The sequence below is a fragment of the Scophthalmus maximus genome, chromosome 9, assembly GCF_022379125.1.
Source record: "Scophthalmus maximus strain ysfricsl-2021 chromosome 9, ASM2237912v1, whole genome shotgun sequence".
Classification (NCBI taxonomy): Eukaryota; Metazoa; Chordata; class Actinopteri; order Pleuronectiformes; family Scophthalmidae; genus Scophthalmus; species Scophthalmus maximus.
Window position 1 is genome coordinate 5,334,489 of NC_061523.1, and position 27,304 is coordinate 5,361,792.

Sequence of the window (27,304 nt, forward strand, 5' to 3'; positions counted from 1 at the left end):
TCTTCATTCATTTTCTAATATGCACCTTGAAAGTAAGTATAAGACAGCGCTAGAACTGATTGAATTGCAAGGTAGAGTGTCTTAATGTGTTACTGGTATGCAATAAATGCTCAAACCAAATTTCATGAAACTTTTTATCTCTTCCATTGTGAAAGTACCTTCTGGAACTGCTGATCTTGAAGTATTCAACATTCAAATGCCTGCATGATGTACCTCTAATCCGTAACATACAAACCAGAACTTTGAACAGAGTGAAGTGGCAGTGGTGGGATTGGATCCACGCCTCCTTAGAGACTGGAGCTTTAATCCAGCGCCTTAGCTGGAGTAAGCTTTGGGGTATTTTGTTCTGCTTACTACCTTCATATGGAAGGTGCTTAATGAAGATCCTTCCTATGGCATTGGACGGTCAAGGTAGGGATAACATGGAGCCCCACAAGTTTCCTTTAGCAGAGGATGGTTTCGATCCATCGACCTCTGGGTTATGGGCCCAGCACGCTTCCTCTGCGCCACTCTGCTCTTCTATACTAGAAAAATTATCCCCCAAAATATTTGTGTGATCTTCATTCATTTTCTAATATTCACCTTCAAAGTAAGTATAAGACAGTGCTAGAACTGAATGATTTGCCATGCGTTACTGGCATGCAATAAATGCTCAAACCAAAGTCATGAAACATGTTATCTCCCCTCCATTGTGAAAGTACCTTCCGGAACTCCTGATCTTGAAGTATTCAACATTCAAAGGCCTGTATGATGTACCTCTAATCTGTAACATACAAACCAGGCCTTTGAACAGAGTTAAGTGGCAGTGGTGGGATTTGAACCCAAGCCTCCTTGCCATGCGTTACTGGCATGCAATAAATGCTCAAACCAAAGTCATGAAACATGTTATCTCCCCTCCATTGTGAAAGTACCTTCCGGAACTCCTGATCTTGAAGTATTCAACATTCAAAGGCCTGTATGATGTACCTCTAATCTGTAACATACAAACCAGGCCTTTGAACAGAGTTAAGTGGCAGTGGTGGGATTTGAACCCACGCCTCCTTAGAGACTAGAGCCTTAATCCAGCACCTTAGCTGGAGTAAGTTCAGGGATATTTTGTTCTGCTTACTACCTTCATATTGAAGGTGCTTAATGAAGATCCTTCCTATGGCATTGGACGGTCAAGGTAGGGATAACATTGAACCCCGCAGGTTTCCTTTAGCAGAGGATGGTTTCGATCCATCGACCTCTGGGTTATGGGCCCAGCACGCTTCCTCTGCGCCACTCTGCTCTTCTATACTAGAAAAACTATCCCCCCCAAATATTTATGTGATCTTCATTCATTTTCTAATATTGACCTTGAAAGTAAGTATAAGACAGCGCTAGAACTGATTGAATTGCAAGGTAAAGTGTCTTAATGTGTTACTGGCATGCAATAAATGCTCAAACCAAAGTCATGAAACATGTTATCTCTTCCATTGTGAAAGTACCTTCCGGAAGTCCTGATCTTGAAGATTTCAACATTCAAAGGCCTGTATGATGTACCTCTAATCCGTAACATACAAACCAGGCATTTGAACAGAGTGAAGTGGCAGTGGTGGGATTGGACCCACGCCTCCTTAGAGACTGGAGCTTTAATCCAGCGCCTTAGCGGGAGTAAGCTTGGGGGTATTTTGTTCTGCTTACTACCTTCATATGGAAGGTGCTGAATGAAGATCCTTCCTATGGCATTGGATGGTCAAGGTAGGGATAACATGGAGCCCCACAAGTGTTCTTTAGCAGAGGATGGTTTCGATCCATCGACCTCTGGGTTATGGGCCCAGCACGCTTCCTCTGCGCCACTCTGCTCTTCTATACTAGAAAAATTATCCCCCAAAATATTTGTGTGATCTTCATTCATTTTCTAATATTCACCTTCAAAGTAAGTATAAGACAGCGCTAGAACTGAATGATTTGCAAGGTAAAGTGTCTTAATGCGTTACTGGTATGCCATAAATTCTCAAACCAAAAGTCATGAAACATGTTATCTCTTCCATTGTGAAAGTACCTTCCGGAAGTCCTGATCTTGAAGATTTCAACATTCAAAGGCCTGTATGATGTACCTCTAATCCGTAACATACAAACCAGAACTTTGAACAGAGTGAAGTGGCAGTGGTGGGATTGGACCCACGCCTCCTTAGAGACTGGAGCTTTAATCCAGCGCCTTAGCTGGAGTAAGCTTTGGGGTATTTTGTTGTGCTTACTACCTTCATATGGAAGGTGTTTAATGAAGATCCTTCCTATGGCATTGGACGGTCAAGGTAGGGATAACATGGAGCCCCACAAGTTTCCTTTAGCAAAGGATGGTTTCGATCCATCGACCTCTGGGCCCAGCACGCTTCCTCTGCGCCACTCTGCTCTTCTAGATTAGAAAAATTATCCCCCCAAATATTTGTGTGATCTTCATTCATTTTCTAATATGCACCTTGAAAGTAAGTATAAGACAGCGCTAGAACTGATTGAATTGCAAGGTAGAGTGTCTTAATGTGTTACTGGTATGCAATAAATGCTCAAACCAAATTTCATGAAACTTTTTATCTCTTCCATTGTGAAAGTACCTTCTGGAACTGCTGATCTTGAAGTATTCAACATTCAAATGCCTGCATGATGTACCTCTAATCCGTAACATACAAACCAGAACTTTGAACAGAGTGAAGTGGCAGTGGTGGGATTGGATCCACGCCTCCTTAGAGACTGGAGCTTTAATCCAGCGCCTTAGCTGGAGTAAGCTTTGGGGTATTTTGTTCTGCTTACTACCTTCATATGGAAGGTGCTTAATGAAGATCCTTCCTATGGCATTGGACGGTCAAGGTAGGGATAACATGGAGCCCCACAAGTTTCCTTTAGCAGAGGATGGTTTCGATCCATCGACCTCTGGGTTATGGGCCCAGCACGCTTCCTCTGCGCCACTCTGCTCTTCTATACTAGAAAAATTATCCCCCAAAATATTTGTGTGATCTTCATTCATTTTCTAATATTCACCTTCAAAGTAAGTATAAGACAGTGCTAGAACTGAATGATTTGCCATGCGTTACTGGCATGCAATAAATGCTCAAACCAAAGTCATGAAACATGTTATCTCCCCTCCATTGTGAAAGTACCTTCCGGAACTCCTGATCTTGAAGTATTCAACATTCAAAGGCCTGTATGATGTACCTCTAATCTGTAACATACAAACCAGGCCTTTGAACAGAGTTAAGTGGCAGTGGTGGGATTTGAACCCAAGCCTCCTTGCCATGCGTTACTGGCATGCAATAAATGCTCAAACCAAAGTCATGAAACATGTTATCTCCCCTCCATTGTGAAAGTACCTTCCGGAACTCCTGATCTTGAAGTATTCAACATTCAAAGGCCTGTATGATGTACCTCTAATCTGTAACATACAAACCAGACCTTTGAACAGAGTTAAGTGGCAGTGGTGGGATTTGAACCCAAGCCTCCTTAGAGACTGGAGCCTTAATCCAGCGCCTTAGACCACTCGGCCACACTACCTTGATAAAGTACTTTTTTTCTTCCGAATTGTCATGGCTCTTACCTTCCATATGAAGGTACTAAGCAGAAAAAAATATCCCAAAGCTGGTGATGTTGGCCTTGAGCCCAGCACGCTTCCTCTGCGCCAATCTGCTCTTCTATACTAGAAAAACTATCCCCCCAAATATTTGTGTGATCTTCATTCATTTTCTAATATGCACCTTGAAAGTAAGTATAAGACAGCGCTAGAACTGAATGCGCTAGAAATGATTTGCAAGGTAAAGTGTCGTAATGCGTTACTGGCAAAAAATAAATGCTCAAACCAAAGTTCATGAAACATGTTATCTCTTCCATTGTGAAAGTACCTTCCGGAACTCCTGATCTTGAAGTATTCAACATTCAAAGGCCTGTATGATGTTCCTCTAATCCGTAACATACAAACCAGGCTTTTGAACAGGGTTAAGTGGCAGTGGTGGGATTTGAACCCACGCCTCCTTAGAGACTGGAGCCTTAATCCAGCGCCTTAGACCACTCGGCCACACTACCTTGTTAAAGTTCTTTTTTTCTTCCAAATTCTGATGGCTTTCTGTAGAAACATAGTTCAATCTGGTGCAAGAGTTCTGCAACGTATCATGGCCTCTTCGGGCAAGCCGCTGCATTGGAAAGTTACACAAAACACACCAAAGGGAAGAATAATCTTGCTACCCCTAAAGTTTTGTTTAGCTCTAATGTAAACCGCGGAAATGTCAACATGGTGGAGGATATCAGCACTGTTTTGATGAGCTTTCACCACCATTACCTCTATGATGTCCAGGGACACCTGACCAAAAAGTTCCATCAACAAGCAGCTGGCTCAAGGCCGACATCACCAGCTTTGGGATATTTTGTTCTGGTTAGTACCTTCATATGGAAGGCGCTTAATGAAGATCCTTCTAATAGCATTGGAAAGTCAAGGTAGGGATAACATGGATCCCCACAAGTTTCCTTTAGGAGAGGATGGTTTCGATCCATCGACCTCTGGGTTATGGGCCCAGCACGCTTCCTCTGCGCCACTCTGCTCTTCTCTACCTGAAAAACTATCCCCCCAAATATTTGTGTGATCTTCATTCATTTTCTAATATGCACCTTGAAAGTAAGTATCACACAGCGCTAGAACTGAATGATTTGCAAGGTAAAGTGTCTTAATGCGTTACTGGTATGCCATAAATTCTCAAACCAAAGTCATGAAACATGTTATCTCTTCCATTGTGAAAGTACCTTCCGGAAGTCCTGATCCTGAAGTATTCAACATTCAAATGCCTGCATGATGTACCTCTAATCCGTAACATACAAACCAGAACTTTGAACAGAGTGAAGTGGCAGTGGTGGGATTGGACCCACGCCTCCTTAGAGACTGGAGCTTTAATCCAGCGCCTTAGCTGGAGTAAGCTTTCATTAAGCACCTTCATATGGAAGGTGCTTAATGAAGATCCTTCCTATGGCATTGGACGGTCAAGGTAGGGATAACATGGAGCCCCACAAGTTTCCTTTAGCAGAGGATGGTTTCGATCCATCGACCTCTGGGTTATGGGCCCAGCACGCTTCCTCTGCGCCACTCTGCTCTTCTATACTAGAAAAATTATCCCCCAAAATATTTGTGTGATCTTCATTCATTTTCTAATATTCACCTTCAAAGTAAGTATAAGACAGTGCTAGAACTGAATGATTTGCCATGCGTTACTGGCATGCAATAAATGCTCAAACCAAAGTCATGAAACATGTTATCTCCCCTCCATTGTGAAAGTACCTTCCGGAACTCCTGATCTTGAAGTATTCAACATTCAAAGGCCTGTATGATGTACCTCTAATCTGTAACATACAAACCAGGCCTTTGAACAGAGTTAAGTGGCAGTGGTGGGATTTGAACCCAAGCCTCCTTGCCATGCGTTACTGGCATGCAATAAATGCTCAAACCAAAGTCATGAAACATGTTATCTCCCCTCCATTGTGAAAGTACCTTCCGGAACTCCTGATCTTGAAGTACTCAACATTCAAAGGCCTGTATGATGTACCTCTAATCTGTAACATACAAACCCGACCTTTGAACAGAGTTAAGTGGCAGTGGTGGGATTTGAACCCAAGCCTCCTTAGAGACTGGAGCCTTAATCCAGCGCCTTAGACCACTCGGCCACACTACCTTGATAAAGTACTTTTTTTCTTCCGAATTGTCATGGCTCTTACCTTCCATATGGAGGTACTAAGCAGAAAAAAATATCCCAAAGCTGGTGATGTTGGCCTTGAGCCCAGCACGCTTCCTCTGCGCCAATCTGCTCTTCTATACTAGAAAAACTATCCCCCCAAATATTTGTGTGATCTTCATTCATTTTCTAATATGCACCTTGAAAGTAAGTATAAGACAGGGCTAGAACTGAATGATTTGCAAGGTAAAGTGTCTTAATGTGTTACTGGCATGCAATAAATGCTCAAACCAAAGTTCTTGAAACATGTTATCTCCCCTCCATTGTGAAAGTACCTTCCGGAACTCCTGATCTTGAAGTATTCAACATTCAAAGGCCTGTATGATGTACCTCTAATCTGTAACAAACAAACCAGGCCTCTGAACAGAGTTAAGTGGCAGTGGTGGGATTTGAACCCACGCCTCCTTAGAGACTGGAGCCTTAATCCAGCGCCTTAGACCACTCGGCCACACTACCTTGTTAAAGTTCTTTTTTTCTTCCAAATTCTGATGGCTTTCTGTAGAAACATAGTTCAATCTTGTGCAAGAGTTCTGCAACATATCATGGCCTCTTCGGGCAAGCCGCTGCATTGGAAAGTTACACAAAACACACCAAAGGGAAGAATAATCTTGCTACCCCTAAAGTTTTGTTTAGCTCTAATGTAAACCGCGGAAATGTCAACATGGTGGAGGATATCAGCACTGTTTTGATGAGCTTTCACCACCATTACCTCTATGATGTCCAGGGACACTTGACCAAAAAGTTCCATCAACAAGCAGCTGGCTCAAGGCTGACATCACCAGCTTTGGGATATTTTGTTCTGGTTAGTACCTTCATATGGAAGGTGCTTAATGAAGATCCTTCTAATAGCATTGGAAAGTCAAGGTAGGGATAACATGGATCCCCACAAGTTTCCTTTAGCAGAGGATGGTTTCGATCCATCGACCTCTGGGTTATGGGCCCAGCACGCTTCCTCTGCGCCACTCTGCTCTTCTCTACCTGAAAAACTATCCCCCCAAATATTTGTGTGATCTTCATTCATTTTCTAATATGCACCTTGAAAGTAAGTATCACACAGCGCTAGAACTGAATGATTTGCAAGGTAAAGTGTCTTAATGCGTTACTGGTATGCCATAAATTCTCAAACCAAAGTCATGAAACATGTTATCTCTTCCATTGTGAAAGTACCTTCCGGAAGTCCTGATCCTGAAGTATTCAACATTCAAATGCCTGCATGATGTACCTCTAATCCGTAACATACAAACCAGAACTTTGAACAGAGTGAAGTGGCAGTGGTGGGATTGGACCCACGCCTCCTTAGAGACTGGAGCTTTAATCCAGCGCCTTAGCTGGAGTAAGCTTTCATTAAGCACCTTCATATGGAAGGTGCTTAATGAAGATCCTTCCTATGGCATTGGACGGTCAAGGTAGGGATAACATGGAGCCCCACAAGTTTCCTTTAGCAGAGGATGGTTTCGATCCATCGACCTCTGGGTTATGGGCCCAGCACGCTTCCTCTGCGCCACTCTGCTCTTCTATATTAGAAAAATTATCCCCCCAAATATTTGTGTGATCTTCATTCATTTTCTAATATGCACCTTGAAAGTAAGTATAAGACAGTGCTAGAACTGAATGATTTGCCATGCGTTACTGGCATGCAATAAATGCTCAAACCAAAGTCATGAAACATGTTATCTCCCCTCCATTGTGAAAGTACCTTCCGGAACTCCTGATCTTGAAGTATTCAACATTCAAAGGCCTGTATGATGTACCTCTAATCTTTAACATACAAACCAGGCCTTTGAACAGAGTTAAGTGGCAGTGGTGGGATTTGAACCCAAGCCTCCTTGCCATGCGTTACTGGCATGCAATAAATGCTCAAACCAAAGTCATGAAACATGTTATCTCCCCTCCATTGTGAAAGTACCTTCCGGAACTCCTGATCTTGAAGTATTCAACATTCAAAGGCCTGTATGATGTACCTCTAATCTGTAACATACAAACCCGACCTTTGAACAGAGTTAAGTGGCAGTGGTGGGATTTGAACCCAAGCCTCCTTAGAGACTGGAGCCTTAATCCAGCGCCTTAGACCACTCGGCCACACTACCTTGATAAAGTACTTTTTTTCTTCCGAATTGTCATGGCTCTTACCTTCCATATGAAGGTACTAAGCAGAAAAAAATATCCCAAAGCTGGTGATGTTGGCCTTGAGCCCAGCACGCTTCCTCTGCGCCAATCTGCTCTTCTATACTAGAAAAACTATCCCCCCAAATATTTGTGTGATCTTCATTCATTTTCTAATATGCACCTTGAAAGTAAGTATAAGACAGGGCTAGAACTGAATGATTTGCAAGGTAAAGTGTCTTAATGTGTTACTGGCATGCAATAAATGCTCAAACCAAAGTTCTTGAAACATGTTATCTCCCCTCCATTGTGAAAGTACCTTCCGGAACTCCTGATCTTGAAGTATTCAACATTCAAAGGCCTGTATGATGTACCTCTAATCTGTAACAAACAAACCAGGCCTCTGAACAGAGTTAAGTGGCAGTGGTGGGATTTGAACCCACGCCTCCTTAGAGACTGGAGCCTTAATCCAGCGCCTTAGACCACTCGGCCACACTACCTTGTTAAAGTTCTTTTTTTCTTCCAAATTCTGATGGCTTTCTGTAGAAACATAGTTCAATCTTGTGCAAGAGTTCTGCAACATATCATGGCCTCTTCGGGCAAGCCGCTGCATTGGAAAGTTACACAAAACACACCAAAGGGAAGAATAATCTTGCTACCCCTAAAGTTTTGTTTAGCTCTAATGTAAACCGCGGAAATGTCAACATGGTGGAGGATATCAGCACTGTTTTGATGAGCTTTCACCACCATTACCTCTATGATGTCCAGGGACACTTGACCAAAAAGTTCCATCAACAAGCAGCTGGCTCAAGGCCGACATCACCAGCTTTGGGATATTTTGTTCTGGTTAGTACCTTCATATGGAAGGTGCTTAATGAAGATCCTTCTAATAGCATTGGAAAGTCAAGGTAGGGATAACATGGATCCCCACAAGTTTCCTTTAGCAGAGGATGGTTTCGATCCATCGACCTCTGGGTTATGGGCCCAGCACGCTTCCTCTGCGCCACTCTGCTCTTCTCTACCTGAAAAACTATCCCCCCAAATATTTGTGTGATCTTCATTCATTTTCTAATATGCACCTTGAAAGTAAGTATCACACAGCGCTAGAACTGAATGATTTGCAAGGTAAAGTGTCTTAATGCGTTACTGGTATGCCATAAATTCTCAAACCAAAGTCATGAAACATGTTATCTCTTCCATTGTGAAAGTACCTTCCGGAAGTCCTGATCCTGAAGTATTCAACATTCAAATGCCTGCATGATGTACCTCTAATCCGTAACATACAAACCAGAACTTTGAACAGAGTGAAGTGGCAGTGGTGGGATTGGACCCACGCCTCCTTAGAGACTGGAGCTTTAATCCAGCGCCTTAGCTGGAGTAAGCTTTGGGGTATTTTGTTCTGCTTACTACCTTCATATGGAAGGTGCTTAATGAAGATCCTTCCTATGGCATTGGACGGTCAAGGTAGGGATAACATGGAGCCCCACAAGTTTCCTTTAGCAGAGGATGGTTTCGATCCATCGACCTCTGGGTTATGGGCCCAGCACGCTTCCTCTGCGCCACTCTGCTCTTCTATACTAGAAAAATTATCCCCCCAAATATTTGTGTGATCTTCATTCATTTTCTAATATTCACCTTCAGAGTAAGTATAAGACAGTGCTAGAACTGAATGATTTGCCATGCGTTACTGGCATGCAATAAATGCTCAAACCAAAGTCATGAAACATGTTATCTCCCCTCCATTGTGAAAGTACCTTCCGGAACTCCTGATCTTGAAGTATTCAACATTCAAAGGCCTGTATGATGTACCTCTAATCTGTAACATACAAACCAGGCCTTTGAACAGAGTTAAGTGGCAGTGGTGGGATTTGAACCCAAGCCTCCTTGCCATGCGTTACTGGCATGCAATAAATGCTCAAACCAAAGTCATGAAACATGTTATCTCCCCTCCATTGTGAAAGTACCTTCCGGAACTCCTGATCTTGAAGTATTCAACATTCAAAGGCCTGTATGATGTACCTCTAATCTGTAACATACAAACCCGACCTTTGAACAGAGTTAAGTGGCAGTGGTGGGATTTGAACCCAAGCCTCCTTAGAGACTGGAGCCTTAATCCAGCGCCTTAGACCACTCGGCCACACTACCTTGATAAAGTACTTTTTTTCTTCCGAATTGTCATGGCTCTTACCTTCCATATGAAGGTACTAAGCAGAAAAAAATATCCCAAAGCTGGTGATGTTGGCCTTGAGCCCAGCACGCTTCCTCTGCGCCAATCTGCTCTTCTATACTAGAAAAACTATCCCCCCAAATATTTGTGTGATCTTCATTCATTTTCTAATATGCACCTTGAAAGTAAGTATAAGACAGGGCTAGAACTGAATGATTTGCAAGGTAAAGTGTCTTAATGTGTTACTGGCATGCAATAAATGCTCAAACCAAAGTTCTTGAAACATGTTATCTCCCCTCCATTGTGAAAGTACCTTCCGGAACTCCTGATCTTGAAGTATTCAACATTCAAAGGCCTGTATGATGTACCTCTAATCTGTAACAAACAAACCAGGCCTCTGAACAGAGTTAAGTGGCAGTGGTGGGATTTGAACCCACGCCTCCTTAGAGACTGGAGCCTTAATCCAGCGCCTTAGACCACTCGGCCACACTACCTTGTTAAAGTTCTTTTTTTCTTCCAAATTCTGATGGCTTTCTGTAGAAACATAGTTCAATCTTGTGCAAGAGTTCTGCAACATATCATGGCCTCTTCGGGCAAGCCGCTGCATTGGAAAGTTACACAAAACACACCAAAGGGAAGAATAATCTTGCTACCCCTAAAGTTTTGTTTAGCTCTAATGTAAACCGCGGAAATGTCAACATGGTGGAGGATATCAGCACTGTTTTGATGAGCTTTCACCACCATTACCTCTATGATGTCCAGGGACACTTGACCAAAAAGTTCCATCAACAAGCAGCTGGCTCAAGGCCGACATCACCAGCTTTGGGATATTTTGTTCTGGTTAGTACCTTCATATGGAAGGTGCTTAATGAAGATCCTTCTAATAGCATTGGAAAGTCAAGGTAGGGATAACATGGATCCCCACAAGTTTCCTTTAGCAGAGGATGGTTTCGATCCATCGACCTCTGGGTTATGGGCCCAGCACGCTTCCTCTGCGCCACTCTGCTCTTCTCTACCTGAAAAACTATCCCCCCAAATATTTGTGTGATCTTCATTCATTTTCTAATATGCACCTTGAAAGTAAGTATCACACAGCGCTAGAACTGAATGATTTGCAAGGTAAAGTGTCTTAATGCGTTACTGGTATGCCATAAATTCTCAAACCAAAGTCATGAAACATGTTATCTCTTCCATTGTGAAAGTACCTTCCGGAAGTCCTGATCCTGAAGTATTCAACATTCAAATGCCTGCATGATGTACCTCTAATCCGTAACATACAAACCAGAACTTTGAACAGAGTGAAGTGGCAGTGGTGGGATTGGACCCACGCCTCCTTAGAGACTGGAGCTTTAATCCAGCGCCTTAGCTGGAGTAAGCTTTCATTAAGCACCTTCATATGGAAGGTGCTTAATGAAGATCCTTCCTATGGCATTGGACGGTCAAGGTAGGGATAACATGGAGCCCCACAAGTTTCCTTTAGCAGAGGATGGTTTCGATCCATCGACCTCTGGGTTATGGGCCCAGCACGCTTCCTCTGCGCCACTCTGCTCTTCTATATTAGAAAAATTATCCCCCCAAATATTTGTGTGATCTTCATTCATTTTCTAATATGCACCTTGAAAGTAAGTATAAGACAGCGCTAGAACTGATTGAATTGCAAGGTAAAGTGTCTTAATGTGTTACTGGTATGCAATAAATGCTCAAACCAAATTTCATGAAACTTTTTATCTCTTCCATTGTGAAAGTACCTTCTGGAACTGCTGATCTTGAAGTATTCAACATTCAAATGCCTGCATGATGTACCTCTAATCCGTAACATACAAACCAGAACTTTGAACAGAGTGAAGTGGCAGTGGTGGGATTGGATCCACGCCTCCTTAGAGACTGGAGCTTTAATCCAGCGCCTTAGCTGGAGTAAGCTTTGGGGTATTTTGTTCTGCTTACTACCTTCATATGGAAGGTGCTTAATGAAGATCCTTCCTATGGCATTGGACGGTCAAGGTAGGGATAACATGGAGCCCCACAAGTTTCCTTTAGCAAAGGATGGTTTCGATCCATCGACCTCTGGGCCCAGCACGCTTCCTCTGCGCCACTCTGCTCTTCTAGATTAGAAAAATTATCCCCCCAAATATTTGTGTGATCTTCATTCATTTTCTAATATGCACCTTGAAAGTAAGTATAAGACAGCGCTAGAACTGATTGAATTGCAAGGTAAAGTGTCTTAATGTGTTACTGGTATGCAATAAATGCTCAAACCAAATTTCATGAAACTTTTTATCTCTTCCATTGTGAAAGTACCTTCTGGAACTGCTGATCTTGAAGTATTCAACATTCAAATGCCTGCATGATGTACCTCTAATCCGTAACATACAAACCAGAACTTTGAACAGAGTGAAGTGGCAGTGGTGGGATTGGATCCACGCCTCCTTAGAGACTGGAGCTTTAATCCAGCGCCTTAGCTGGAGTAAGCTTTCATTAAGCACCTTCATATGGAAGGTGCTTAATGAAGATCCTTCCTATGGCATTGGACGGTCAAGGTAGGGATAACATGGAGCCCCACAAGTTTCCTTTAGCAGAGGATGGTTTCGATCCATCGACCTCTGGGTTATGGGCCCAGCACGCTTCCTCTGCGCCACTCTGCTCTTCTATATTAGAAAAATTATCCCCCCAAATATTTGTGTGATCTTCATTAATTTTCTAATATGCACCTTGAAAGTAAGTATAAGACAGCGCTAGAACTGATTGAATTGCAAGGTAAAGTGTCTTAATGTGTTACTGGTATGCAATAAATGCTCAAACCAAATTTCATGAAACTTTTTATCTCTTCCATTGTGAAAGTACCTTCTGGAACTGCTGATCTTGAAGTATTCAACATTCAAATGCCTGCATGATGTACCTCTAATCCGTAACATACAAACCAGAACTTTGAACAGAGTGAAGTGGCAGTGGTGGGATTGGATCCACGCCTCCTTAGAGACTGGAGCTTTAATCCAGCGCCTTAGCTGGAGTAAGCTTTGGGGTATTTTGTTCTGCTTACTACCTTCATATGGAAGGTGCTTAATGAAGATCCTTCCTATGGCATTGGACGGTCAAGGTAGGGATAACATGGAGCCCCACAAGTTTCCTTTAGCAAAGGATGGTTTCGATCCATCGACCTCTGGGCCCAGCACGCTTCCTCTGCGCCACTCTGCTCTTCTAGATTAGAAAAATTATCCCCCCAAATATTTGTGTGATCTTCATTCATTTTCTAATATGCACCTTGAAAGTAAGTATAAGACAGCGCTAGAACTGATTGAATTGCAAGGTAAAGTGTCTTAATGTGTTACTGGTATGCAATAAATGCTCAAACCAAATTTCATGAAACTTTTTATCTCTTCCATTGTGAAAGTACCTTCTGGAACTGCTGATCTTGAAGTATTCAACATTCAAATGCCTGCATGATGTACCTCTAATCCGTAACATACAAACCAGAACTTTGAACAGAGTGAAGCGGCAGTGGTGGGATTGGATCCACGCCTCCTTAGAGACTGGAGCTTTAATCCAGCGCCTTAGCTGGAGTAAGCTTTGGGGTATTTTGTTCTGCTTACTACCTTCATATGGAAGGTGCTTAATGAAGATCCTTCCTATGGCATTGGACGGTCAAGGTAGGGATAACATGGAGCCCCACAAGTTTCCTTTAGCAGAGGATGGTTTCGATCCATCGACCTCTGGGTTATGGGCCCAGCACGCTTCCTCTGCGCCACTCTGCTCTTCTATACTAGAAAAATTATCCCCCAAAATATTTGTGTGATCTTCATTCATTTTCTAATATTCACCTTGAAAGTAAGTATAAGACAGCGCTAGAACTGAATGATTTGCAAGGTAAAGTGTCTTAATGCGTTACTGGTATGCCATAAATTCTCAAACCAAAGTCATGAAACATGTTATCTCTTCCATTGTGAAAGTACCTTCTGGAACTGCTGATCTTGAAGTATTCAACATTCAAATGCCTGCATGATGTACCTCTAATCCGTAACATACAAACCAGAACTTTGAACAGAGTGAAGTGGCAGTGGTGGGATTGGATCCACGCCTCCTTAGAGACTGGAGCCTTAATCCAGCGCCTTAGACCACTCGGCCACACTACCTTGTTAAAGTTCTTTTTTTCTTCCAAATTCTGATGGCTTTCTGTAGAAACATAGTTCAATCTGGTGCAAGAGTTCTGCAACATATCATGGCCTCTTCGGGCAAGCCGCTGCATTGGAAAGTTACACAAAACACACCAAAGGGAAGAATAATCTTGCTACCCCTAAAGTTTTGTTTAGCTCTAATGTAAACCGCGGAAATGTCAACATGGTGGAGGATATCAGCACTGTTTTGATGAGCTTTCACCACCATTACCTCTATGATGTCCAGGGACACTTGACCAAAAAGTTCCATCAACAAGCAGCTGGCTCAAGGCCGACATCACCAGCTTTGGGATATTTTGTTCTGGTTAGTACCTTCATATGGAAGGTGCTTAATGAAGATCCTTCTAATAGCATTGGAAAGTCAAGGTAGGGATAACATGGATCCCCACAAGTTTCCTTTAGCAGAGGATGGTTTCGATCCATCGACCTCTGGGTTATGGGCCCAGCACGCTTCCTCTGCCCCACTCTGCTCTTCTCTACCTGAAAAACTATCCCCCCAAATATTTGTGTGATCTTCATTCATTTTCTAATATGCACCTTGAAAGTAAGTATCACACGCGCTAGAACTGAATGATTTGCAAGGTAAAGTGTCTTAATGCGTTACTGGTATGCCATAAATTCTCAAACCAAAGTCATGAAACATGTTATCTCTTCCATTGTGAAAGTACCTTCCGGAAGTCCTGATCCTGAAGTATTCAACATTCAAATGCCTGCATGATGTACCTCTAATCCGTAACATACAAACCAGAACTTTGAACAGAGTGAAGTGGCAGTGGTGGGATTGGACCCACGCCTCCTTAGAGACTGGAGCTTTAATCCAGCGCCTTAGCTGGAGTAAGCTTTCATTAAGCACCTTCATATGGAAGGTGCTTAATGAAGATCCTTCCTATGGCATTGGACGGTCAAGGTAGGGATAACATGGAGCCCCACAAGTTTCCTTTAGCAGAGGATGGTTTCGATCCATCGACCTCTGGGTTATGGGCCCAGCACGCTTCCTCTGCGCCACTCTGCTCTTCTATATTAGAAAAATTATCCCCCCAAATATTTGTGTGATCTTCATTCATTTTCTAATATGCACCTTGAAAGTAAGTATAAGACAGCGCTAGAACTGATTGAATTGCAAGGTAAAGTGTCTTAATGTGTTACTGGTATGCAATAAATGCTCAAACCAAATTTCATGAAACTTTTTATCTCTTCCATTGTGAAAGTACCTTCTGGAACTGCTGATCTTGAAGTATTCAACATTCAAATGCCTGCATGATGTACCTCTAATCCGTAACATACAAACCAGAACTTTGAACAGAGTGAAGTGGCAGTGGTGGGATTGGATCCACGCCTCCTTAGAGACTGGAGCTTTAATCCAGCGCCTTAGCTGGAGTAAGCTTTGGGGTATTTTGTTCTGCTTACTACCTTCATATGGAAGGTGCTTAATGAAGATCCTTCCTATGGCATTGGACGGTCAAGGTAGGGATAACATGGAGCCCCACAAGTTTCCTTTAGCAAAGGATGGTTTCGATCCATCGACCTCTGGGCCCAGCACGCTTCCTCTGCGCCACTCTGCTCTTCTAGATTAGAAAAATTATCCCCCCAAATATTTGTGTGATCTTCATTCATTTTCTAATATGCACCTTGAAAGTAAGTATAAGACAGCGCTAGAACTGATTGAATTACAAGGTAAAGTGTCTTAATGTGTTACTGGTATGCAATAAATGCTCAAACCAAATTTCATGAAACTTTTTATCTCTTCCATTGTGAAAGTACCTTCTGGAACTGCTGATCTTGAAGTATTCAACATTCAAATGCCTGCATGATGTACCTCTAATCCGTAACATACAAACCAGAACTTTGAACAGAGTGAAGTGGCAGTGGTGGGATTGGATCCACGCCTCCTTAGAGACTGGAGCTTTAATCCAGCGCCTTAGCTGGAGTAAGCTTTGGGGTATTTTGTTCTGCTTACTACCTTCATATGGAAGGTGCTTAATGAAGATCCTTCCTATGGCATTGGACGGTCAAGGTAGGGATAACATGGAGCCCCACAAGTTTCCTTTAGCAGAGGATGGTTTCGATCCATCGACCTCTGGGTTATGGGCCCAGCACGCTTCCTCTGAGCCACTCTGCTCTTCTTTACTAGAAAAATTATCCCCCAAAATATTTGTGTGATCTTCATTCATTTTCTAATACTCACCTTCAAAGTAAGTATAAGACAGCGCTAGAACTGAATGATTTGCAATGCGTTACTGGCATGCAATAAATGCTCAAACCAAAGTCATGAAACATGTTATCTCCCCTCCATTGTGAAAGTACCTTCCGGAACTCCTGATCTTGAAGTATTCAACATTCAAAGGCCTGTATGATGTACCTCTAATCTGTAACATACAAACCAGGCCTTTGAACAGAGTTAAGTGGCAGTGGTGGGATTTGAACACAAGCCTCCTTAGAGACTGGAGCCTTAATTCAGCGCCTTAGACCACTCGGCCACACTACATTGATAAAGTACTTTTTTTCTTCCGAATTGTCATGGCTATTACCTTCCATATGAAGGTACTAAGCAGAAAAAAATATCCCAAAGCTGGTGATGTTGGCCTTGAGCCCAGCACGCTTCCTCTGCGCCAATCTGCTCTTCTATACTAGAAAAACTATCCCCCCAAATATTTGTGTGATCTTCATTCATTTTCTAATATGCACCTTGAAAGTAAGTATAAGACAGCGCTAGAACTGAATGATTTGCAAGGTAAAGTGTCTTAATGTGTTACTGGCATGCAATAAATGCTCAAACCAAAGTTCTTGAAACATGTTATCTCCCCTCCGTTGTGAAAGTACCTTCCGGAACTCCTGATCTTGAAGTATTCAACATTCAAAGGCCTGTATGATGTACCTCTAATCTGTAACAAACAAACCAGGCCTCTGAACAGAGTTAAGTGGCAGTGGTGGGATTTGAACCCACGCCTCCTTAGAGACTGGAGCCTTAATCCAGCGCCTTAGACCACTCGGCCACACTACCTTGTTAAAGTTCTTTTTTTCTTCCAAATTCTGATGGCTTTCTGTAGAAACATAGTTCAATCTGGTGCAAGAGTTCTGCAACATATCATGGCCTCTTCGGGCAAGCCGCTGCATTGGAAAGTTACACAAAACACACCAAAGGGATGAATAATCTTGCTACCCCTAAAGTTTTGTTTAGCTCTAATGTAAACTGCGGAAATGTCAACATGGTGGAGGATATCAGCACTGTTTTGATGAGCTTTCACCACCATTACCTCTATGATGTCCAGGGACACTTGACCAAAAAGTTCCATCAACAAGCAGCTGGCTCAAGGCCGACATCACCAGCTTTGGGATATTTTGTTCTGGTTAGTACCTTCATATGGAAGGTGCTTAATGAAGATCCTTCTAATAGCATTGGAAAGTCAAGGTAGGGATAACATGGATCCCCACAAGTTTCCTTTAGCAGAGGATGGTTTCGATCCATCGACCTCTGGGTTATGGGCCCAGCACGCTTCCTCTGCGCCACTCTGCTCTTCTCTACCTGAAAAACTATCCCCCCAAATATTTGTGTGATCTTCATTCATTTTCTAATATGCACCTTGAAAGTAAGTATCACACAGCGCTAGAACTGAATGATTTGCAAGGTAAAGTGTCTTAATGCGTTACTGGTATGCCATAAATTCTCAAACCAAAGTCATGAAACATGTTATCTCTTCCATTGTGAAAGTACCTTCCGGAAGTCCTGATCCTGAAGTATTCAACATTCAAATGCCTGCATGATGTACCTCTAATCCGTAACATACAAACCAGAACTTTGAACAGAGTGAAGTGGCAGTGGTGGGATTGGACCCACGCCTCCTTAGAGACTGGAGCTTTAATCCAGCGCCTTAGCTGGAGTAAGCTTTCATTAAGCACCTTCATATGGAAGGTGCTTAATGAAGATCCTTCCTATGGCATTGGACGGTCAAGGTAGGGATAACATGGAGCCCCACAAGTTTCCTTTAGCAGAGGATGGTTTCGATCCATCGACCTCTGGGTTATGGGCCCAGCACGCTTCCTCTGCGCCACTCTGCTCTTCTATACTAGAAAAATTATCCCCCAAAATATTTGTGTGATCTTCATTCATTTTCTAATATTCACCTTCAAAGTAAGTATAAGACAGTGCTAGAACTGAATGATTTGCCATGCGTTACAGGCATGCAATAAATGCTCAAACCAAAGTCATGAAACATGTTATCTCCCCTCCATTGTGAAAGTACCTTCCGGAACTCCTGATCTTGAAGTATTCAACATTCAAAGGCCTGTATGATGTACCTCTAATCTGTAACATACAAACCAGGCCTTTGAACAGAGTTAAGTGGCAGTGGTGGGATTTGAACCCAAGCCTCCTTGCCATGCGTTACTGGCATGCAATAAATGCTCAAACCAAAGTCATGAAACATGTTATCTCCCCTCCATTGTGAAAGTACCTTCCGGAACTCCTGATCTTGAAGTATTCAACATTCAAAGGCCTGTATGATGTACCTCTAATCTGTAACATACAAACCAGACCTTTGAACAGAGTTAAGTGGCAGTGGTGGGATTTGAACCCAAGCCTCCTTAGAGACTGGAGCCTTAATCCAGCGCCTTAGACCACTCGGCCACACTACCTTGATAAAATTTTTTTCTTCCGAATTGTCATGGCTCTTACCTTCCATATGAAGGTACTAAGCAGAAAAAAATATCCCAAAGCTGGTGATGTTGGCCTTGAGCCCAGCACGCTTCCTCTGCGCCAATCTGCTCTTCTATACTAGAAAAACTATCCCCCCAAATATTTGTGTGATCTTCATTCATTTTCTAATATGCACCTTGAAAGTAAGTATAAGACAGCGCTAGAACTGAATGCGCTAGAAATGATTTGCAAGGTAAAGTGTCGTAATGCGCTACTTGCAAAAAATAAATGCTCAAACCAAAGTTCATGAAACATGTTATCTCTTCCATTGTGAAAGTACCTTCCAGAACTCCTGATCTTGAAGTATTCAACATTCAAAGGCCTGTATGATGTTCCTCTAATCTGTAACATACAAACCAGGCCTTTGAACAGAGTTAAGTGGCAGTGGTGGGATTTGAACCCAAGCCTCCTTAGAGACTGGAGCCTTAATCCAGCGCCTTAGACCACTCGGCCACACTACCTTGATAAAGTACTTTTTTTCTTCCGAATTGTCATGGCTATTACCTTCCATATGAAGGTACTAAGCAGAAAAAAATATCCCAAAGCTGGTGATGTTGGCCTTGAGCCCAGCACGCTTCCTCTGCGCCAATCTGCTCTTCTATACTAGAAAAACTATCCCCCCAAATATTTGTGTGATCTTCATTCATTTTCTAATATGCACCTTGAAAGTAAGTATAAGACAGCGCTAGAACTGAACGATTTGCAAGGTAAAGTGTCTTAATGCGTTACTGGTATGCCATAAAGTCTCAAACCAAAGTCATGAAACATGTAATCTCTTCCATTGTGAAAGTACCTTCCGAAACTCCTGATCTTGAAGTATTCAACATTCAAATGCCTGTATGATGTTCCTCTAATCCGTAACATACAAACCAGGCCTTTGAACAGAGTTAAGTGGCAGTGGTGGGATTTGAACCCACGCCTCCTTAGAGACTGGAGCCTTAATCCAGCGCCTTAGACCACTCGGCCACACTACCTTGTTAAAGTTCTTTTTTTCTTCCAAATTCTGATGGCTTTCTGTAGAAACATAGTTCAATCTGGTGCAAGAGTTCTGCAACATATCATGGCCTCTTCGGGCAAGCCGCTGCATTGGAAAGTTACACAAAACACACCAAAGGGAAGAATAATCTTGCTACCCCTAAAGTTTTGTTTAGCTCTAATGTAAACCGCGGAAATGTCAACATGGTGGAGGATATCAGCACTGTTTTGATGAGCTTTCACCACCATTACCTCTATGATGTCCAGGGACACTTGACCAAAAATTTCCATCAACAAGCAGCTGGCTCAAGGCCGACATCACCAGCTTTGGGATATTTTGTTCTGGTTAGTACCTTCATATGGAAGGTGCTTAATGAAGATCCTTCTAATAGCATTGGAAAGTCAAGGTAGGGATAACATGGATCCCCACAAGTTTCCTTTAGCAGAGGATGGTTTCGATCCATCGACCTCTGGGTCATGGGCCCAGCACGCTTCCTCTGCGCCACTCTGCTCCTCTATACCTGAAAAACTATCCCCCCAAATATTTGTGTGATCTTCATTCATTTTCTAATATGCACCTTGAAAGTAAGTATAAGACAGCGCTAGAACTGAATGATTTGCAAGGTAAAGTGTCTTAATGCGTTACTGGTATGCCATAAATTCTCAAACCAAAGTCATGAAACATGTTATCTCTTCCATTGTGAAAGTACCTTCCGGAAGTCCTGATCTTGAAGATTTCAACATTCAAAGGCCTGTATGATGTACCTCTAATCTGTAACATACAAACCAGAACTTTGAACAGAGTGAAGTGGCAGTGGTGGGATTGGACCCACGCCTCCTTAGAGACTGGAGCTTTAATCCAGCGCCTTAGCTGGAGTAAGCTTTGGGGTATTTTGTTCTGCTTACTACCTTCATATGGAAGGTGTTTAATGAAGATCCTTCCTATGGCATTGGACGGTCAAGGTAGGGATAACATGGAGCCCCACAAGTTTCCTTTAGCAGAGGATGGTTTCGATCTATCGACCTCTGGGTTATGGGCCCAGCACGCTTCCTCTGCGCCACTCTGCTCTTCTATACTAGAAAAATTATCCCCCAAAATATTTGTGTGATCTTCATTCATTTTCTAATATTCACCGTCAAAGTAAGTATAAGACAGCGCTAGAACTGAATGATTTGCAAGGTAAAGTGTCTTAATGTGTTACTGGCATGCAATAAATGCTCAAACCAAAGTTCTTGAAACATGTTATCTCCCCTCCATTGTGAAAGTACCTTCCGGAACTCCTGATCTTGAAGTATTCAACATTCAAAGGCCTGTATGATGTACCTCTAATCTGTAACAAACAAACTAGGCCTCTGAACAGAGTTAAGTGGCAGTGGTGGGATTTGAACCCACACCTCATTAGAGACTGGAGCCTTAATCCAGCGCCTTAGACTACTCGGCCACACTACCTTGATAAAGTATTTTTTTCTTCCAAATTGTGATGGCTATTACCTTCCATATGAAGGTACTAAGCAGAAAAAAATATCCCAAAGCTGGTGATGTTGCCCTTGAGCCCAGCACGCTTCCTCTGCGCCACTCTGCTCTTCTATACTAGAAAAACTATCCCCCCAAATATTTGTGTGATCTTCATTCATTTTCTAATATGCACCTTGAAAGTAAGTATAAGACAGCGCTAGAACTGAACGATTTGCAAGGTAAAGTGTCTTAATGCGTTACTGGTATGCCATAAATTCTCAAACCAAAGTCATGAAACTTGTGGGGCTCCATGTTATCTCTTCCATTGTGAAAGTCCCTTCCGGAACTCCTGATCTTGAAGTATTCAACATTCAAAGGCCTGTATGATGTTCCTCTAATCCGTAACATACAAACCAGGCCTTTGAACAGAGTTAAGTGGCAGTGGTGGGATTTGAACCCACGCCTCCTTAGAGACTGGAGCCTTAATCCAGCGCCTTAGCTGGAGTAAGCTTTGGGGTATTTTGTTCTGCTTACTACCTTCATATGGAAGGTGCTTAATGAAGATCCTTCCTATGGCATTGGACGGTCAAGGTAGGGATAACATGGAGCCCCACAAGTTTCCTTTAGCAGAGGATGGTTTCGATCCATCGACCTCTGGGTTATGGGCCCAGCACGCTTCCTCTGCGCCACTCTGCTCTTCTATACTAGAAAAATTATCCCCCAAAATATTTGTGTGATCTTCATTCATTTTCTAATATTCACCTTCAAAGTAAGTATAAGACAGCGCTAGAACTGAATGATTTGCCATGCGTTACTGGCATGCAATAAATGCTCAAACCAAAGTCATGAAACATGTTATCTCCCCTCCATTGTGAAAGTACCTTCCGGAACTCCTGATCTTGAAGTATTCAACATTCAAAGGCCTATATGATGTACCTCTAATCTGTAACATACAAACCAGGCCTTTGAACAGAGTTAAGTGGCAGTGGTGGGATTTGAACCTAAGCCTCCTTAGAGACTGGAGCCTTAATTCAGCGCCTTAGACCACTCGGCCACACTACATTGATAAAGTACTTTTTTTCTTCCGAATTGTCATGGCTATTACCTTCCATATGAAGGTACTAAGCAGAAAAAAATATCCCAAAGCTGGTGATGTTGGCCTTGAGCCCAGCACGCTTCCTCTGCGCCAATCTGCTCTTCTATACTAGAAAAACTATCCCCCCGAATATTTGTGTGATCTTCATTCATTTTCTAATATGCACCTTGAAAGTAAGTATAAGACAGCGCTAGAACTGAATGATTTGCAAGGTAAAGTGTCTTAATGTGTTACTGGCATGCAATAAATGCTCAAACCAAAGTTCTTGAAACATGTTATCTCCCCTCCATTGTGAAAGTACCTTCCGGAACTCCTGATCTTGAAGTATTCAACATTCAAAGGCCTGTATGATGTACCTCTAATCTGTAACAAACAAACCAGGCCTCTGAACAGAGTTAAGTGGCAGTGGTGGGATTTGAACCCACGCCTCCTTAGAGACTGGAGCCTTAATCCAGCGCCTTAGACCACTCGGCCACACTACCTTGTTAAAGTTCTTTTTTTCTTCCAAATTCTGATGGCTTTCTGTAGAAACATAGTTCAATCTGGTGCAAGAGTTCTGCAACATATCATGGCCTCTTCGGGCAAGCCGCTGCATTGGAAAGTTACACAAAACACACCAAAGGGAAGAATAATCTTGCTACCCCTAAAGTTTTGTTTAGCTCTAATGTAAACCGCGGAAATGTCAACATGGTGGAGGATATCAGGACTGTTTTGATGAGCTTTCACCACCATTACCTCTATGATGTCCAGGGACACTTGACCAAAAAGTTCCATCAACAAGCAGCTGGCTCAAGGCCGACATCACCAGCTTTGGGATATTTTGTTCTGGTTAGTACCTTCATATGGAAGGTGCTTAATGAAGATCCTTCTAATAGCATTGGAAAGTCAAGGTAGGGATAACATGGATCCCCACAAGTTTCCTTTAGCAGAGGATGGTTTCGATCCATCGACCTCTGGGTTATGGGCCCAGCACGCTTCCTCTGCGCCACTCTGCTCTTCTCTACCTGAAAAACTATCCCCCCAAATATTTGTGTGATCTTCATTCATTTTCTAATATGCACCTTGAAAGTAAGTATCACACAGCGCTAGAACTGAATGATTTGCAAGGTAAAGTGTCTTAATGCGTTACTGATATGCCATAAATTCTCAAACCAAAGTCATGAAACATGTTATCTCTTCCATTGTGAAAGTACCTTCCGGAAGTCCTGATCCTGAAGTATTCAACATTCAAATGCCTGCATGATGTACCTCTAATCCGTAACATACAAACCAGAACTTTGAACAGAGTTAAGTAGCAGTGGCGGGATTTGAACCCAAGCCTCCTTAGAGACTGGAGCCTTAATCCAGCGCCTTAGCTGGAGTAAGCTTTCATTAAGCACCTTCATATGGAAGGTGCTTAATGAAGATCCTTCCTATGGCATTGGACGGTCAAGGTAGGGATAACATGGAGCCCCACAATTTTCCTTTAGCAGAGGATGGTTTCGATCCATCGACCTCTGGGTTATGGGCCCAGCACGCTTCCTCTGCGCCACTCTGCTCTTCTCTACCTGAAAAACTATCCCCCCAAATATTTGTGTGATCTTCATTCATTTTCTAATATACACCTTGAAAGTAAGTACAAGACAGCGCTAGAACTGAATGATTTGCAAGTTAAAGTGTCGTAATGCCTTCCTGGCAAAAAATAAATGCTCAAATCAAAGTCATGAAACATGTTATCTCTTCCATTGTGAAAGTACCTTCCGGAACTCCTGATCTTGAAGTATTCAACATTCAAATGCCTGCATGATGTACCTCTAATCCGTAACATACAAACCAGGCCTTTGAACAGAGTTAAGTGGCAGTGGTGGGATTTGAACCCACGCCTCCTTAGAGACTAGAGCCTTAATCCAGCACCTTAGCTGGAGTAAGTTCAGGGATATTTTGTTCTGCTTACTACCTTCATATTGAAGGTGCTTAATGAAGATCCTTCCTATGGCATTGGACGGTCAAGGTAGGGATAACATTGAACCCCGCAGGTTTCCTTTAGCAGAGGATGGTTTCGATCCATCGACCTCTGGGTTATGGGCCCAGCACGCTTCCTCTGCGCCACTCTGCTCTTCTATACTAGAAAAACTATCCCCCCCAAATATTTATGTGATCTTCATTCATTTTCTAATATTCACCTTGAAAGTAAGTATAAGACAGCGCTAGAACTGATTGAATTGCAAGGTAAAGTGTCTTAATGTGTTACTGGCAAAAAATAAATGCTCAAACCAAAGTCATGAAACATGTTATCTCTTCCATTGTGAAAGTACCTTCCGGAAGTCCTGATCTTGAAGATTTCAACATTCAAAGGCCTGTATGATGTACCTCTAATCCGTAACATACAAACCAGGCATTTGAACAGAGTTAAGTGGCAGTGGTGTGATTGGACCCACGCCTCCTTAGAGACTGGAGCTTTAATCCAGCGCCTTAACTGGAGTAAGCTTTGGGGTATTTTGTTCTGCTTACTACCTTCATATGGAAGGTGCTTAATGAAGATCCTTCCTATGGCATTGGACGGTCAAGGTAGGGATAACATGGAGGCCCACAAGTTTCCTTTAGAAGAGGATGGTTTCGATCCATCGACCTCTGGGTTATGGGCCCAGCACGCTTCCTCTGCGCCACTCTGCTCTTCTATATTAGAAAAACTATCCCCCCAAATATTTGTGTGATCTTAATTCATTTTCTAATATTCACCGTCAAAGTAAGTATAAGACAGCGCTAGAACTGAATGATTTGCAAGGTAAAGTGTCTTAATGTGTTACTGGCATGCAATAAATGCTCAAACCAAAGTCATGAAACATGTTATCTCTTCCATTGTGAAAGTACCTTCCGGAAGTCCTGATCTTGAAGATTTCAACATTCAAAGGCCTGTATGATGTACCTCTAATCCGTAACATACAAACCAGGCATTTGAACAGAGTTAAGTGGCAGTGGTGTGATTGGACCCACGCCTCCTTAGAGACTGGAGCTTTAATCCAGCGCCTTAACTGGAGTAAGCTTTGGGGTATTTTGTTCTGCTTACTACCTTCATATGGAAGGTGCTTAATGAAGATCCTTCCTATGGCATTGGACGGTCAAGGTAGGGATAACATGGAGGCCCACAAGTTTCCTTTAGCAGAGGATGGTTTCGATCCATCGACCTCTGGGTTATGGGCCCAGCACGCTTCCTCTGCGCCACTCTGCTCTTCTATATTAGAAAAACTATCCCCCCAAATATTTGTGTGATCTTAATTCATTTTCTAATATACACCTTGAAAGTAAGTACAAGACAGCGCTAGAACTGAATGATTTGCAAGGTAAAGTGTCGTAATGCCTTACTGGCAAAAAATAAATGCTCAAACCAAAGTCATGAAACATGTTATCTCTTCCATTGTGAAAGTACCTTCCGGAACTCCTGATCTTGAAGTATTCAACATTCAAAGGCCTGTATGATGTACCTCTAATCAGTAACATACAAACCAGGCCTTTGAACAGAGTTAAGTGGCAGTGGTGGGATTTGAACCCACGCCTCCTTAGAGACTGGAGCCTTAATCCAGCGATTTAGCTGGAGTAAGTTTTGGGATATTTTGTTCTGTTTACTACCTTCATATGGAAGGAGCTTAATGAAGATCCTTATAATGGCATTGGACGGTCAAGGTAGGGATAACATGGAAGCCCGCAGGTTTCCTTTAGCAGAGGATGGTTTCGATCCATCGACCTCTGGGTTATGGGCCCAGCACGCTTCCTCTGCGCCACTCTGCTCTTCTATACTAGAAAAACTATCCCCCCCAAATATTTATGTGATCTTCATTCATTTTCTAATATTCACCTTGAAAGTAAGTATAAGACAGCGCTAGAACTGATTGAATTGCAAGGTAAAGTGTCTTAATGTGTTACTGGCAAAAAATAAATGCTCAAACCAAAGTCATGAAACATGTTATCTCTTCCATTGTGAAATTACCTTCCGGAACTCCTGATCTCGAAGTTTTCAACATTCAAATGCCTGTATGATGTACCTCTAATCAGTAACATACAAACCAGGCCTTTGAACAGAGTTAAGTGGCAGTGGTGGGATTTGAACCCACGCCTCCTTAGAGACTGGAGCCTTAATCCAGCGATTTAGCTGGAGTAAATTTTGGGATATTTTGTTCTGTTTACTACCTTCATATGGAAGGAGCTTAATGAAGATCCTTATAATGGCATTGGACGGTCAAGGTAGGGATAACATGGAACCCCGCAGGTTTCCTTTAGCAGAGGATGGTTTCGATCCATCGACCTCTGGGTTATGGGCCCAGCACGCTTCCTCTGCGCCACTCTGCTCTTCTATACTAGAAAAACTATCCCCCCAAATATTTGTGTGATCTTAATTCATTTTCTAATATACACCTTGAAAGTAAGTACAAGACAGCGCTAGAACTGAATGATTTGCAAGGTAAAGTGTCGTAATGCCTTACTGGCAAAAAATAAATGCTCAAACCAAAGTCATGAAACATGTTATCTCTTCCATTGTGAAAGTACCTTCCGGAACTCCTGATCTTGAAGTATTCAACATTCAAAGGCCTGTATGATGTACCTCTAATCAGTAACATACAAACCAGGCCTTTGAACAGAGTTAAGTGGCAGTGGTGGGATTTGAACCCACGCCTCCTTAGAGACTGGAGCCTTAATCCAGCGATTTAGCTGGAGTAAGTTTTGGGATATTTTGTTCTGTTTACTACCTTCATATGGAAGGAGCTTAATGAAGATCCTTATAATGGCATTGGACGGTCAAGGTAGGGATAACATGGAACCCCGCAGGTTTCCTTTAGCAGAGGATGGTTTCGATCCATCGACCTCTGGGTTATGGGCCCAGCACGCTTCCTCTGCGCCACTCTGCTCTTCTATACTAGAAAAACTATCCCCCCCAAATATTTATG

General features: G+C 42.6%; 14 non-coding genes across 14 annotated transcripts; all 14 read right to left on the reverse strand.

Annotated features, from left to right (window-relative positions):
• Window positions 1-3,428: 3,428 nt before the first annotated feature.
• Window positions 3,429-3,510, reverse strand: trnal-aag. The gene has a single exon. It is a non-coding gene; the product is annotated as a tRNA-Leu (tRNA).
• Window positions 3,511-3,953: 443 nt separating this feature from the next.
• Window positions 3,954-4,035, reverse strand: trnal-aag. Its single transcript has one exon. It is a non-coding gene; the product is annotated as a tRNA-Leu (tRNA).
• A 1,549-nt stretch (window positions 4,036-5,584) lies between these two features.
• trnal-aag lies at window positions 5,585-5,666 on the reverse strand. Its single transcript has one exon. It is a non-coding gene; the product is annotated as a tRNA-Leu (tRNA).
• Window positions 5,667-6,100: 434 nt separating this feature from the next.
• trnal-aag lies at window positions 6,101-6,182 on the reverse strand. The gene has a single exon. It is a non-coding gene; the product is annotated as a tRNA-Leu (tRNA).
• A 1,549-nt stretch (window positions 6,183-7,731) lies between these two features.
• Window positions 7,732-7,813, reverse strand: trnal-aag. Its single transcript has one exon. It is a non-coding gene; the product is annotated as a tRNA-Leu (tRNA).
• Window positions 7,814-8,247: 434 nt separating this feature from the next.
• Window positions 8,248-8,329, reverse strand: trnal-aag. The gene has a single exon. It is a non-coding gene; the product is annotated as a tRNA-Leu (tRNA).
• Window positions 8,330-9,892: 1,563 nt separating this feature from the next.
• Window positions 9,893-9,974, reverse strand: trnal-aag. Its single transcript has one exon. It is a non-coding gene; the product is annotated as a tRNA-Leu (tRNA).
• A 434-nt stretch (window positions 9,975-10,408) lies between these two features.
• trnal-aag lies at window positions 10,409-10,490 on the reverse strand. Its single transcript has one exon. It is a non-coding gene; the product is annotated as a tRNA-Leu (tRNA).
• Window positions 10,491-17,084: 6,594 nt separating this feature from the next.
• On the reverse strand, window positions 17,085-17,166 carry trnal-aag. Its single transcript has one exon. It is a non-coding gene; the product is annotated as a tRNA-Leu (tRNA).
• A 1,549-nt stretch (window positions 17,167-18,715) lies between these two features.
• Window positions 18,716-18,797, reverse strand: trnal-aag. The gene has a single exon. It is a non-coding gene; the product is annotated as a tRNA-Leu (tRNA).
• Window positions 18,798-19,237: 440 nt separating this feature from the next.
• trnal-aag lies at window positions 19,238-19,319 on the reverse strand. Its single transcript has one exon. It is a non-coding gene; the product is annotated as a tRNA-Leu (tRNA).
• Window positions 19,320-19,750: 431 nt separating this feature from the next.
• On the reverse strand, window positions 19,751-19,832 carry trnal-aag. Its single transcript has one exon. It is a non-coding gene; the product is annotated as a tRNA-Leu (tRNA).
• Window positions 19,833-21,201: 1,369 nt separating this feature from the next.
• trnal-aag lies at window positions 21,202-21,283 on the reverse strand. Its single transcript has one exon. It is a non-coding gene; the product is annotated as a tRNA-Leu (tRNA).
• A 1,502-nt stretch (window positions 21,284-22,785) lies between these two features.
• trnal-aag lies at window positions 22,786-22,867 on the reverse strand. The gene has a single exon. It is a non-coding gene; the product is annotated as a tRNA-Leu (tRNA).
• Between the last annotated feature and the right edge of the window lie 4,437 nt (window positions 22,868-27,304).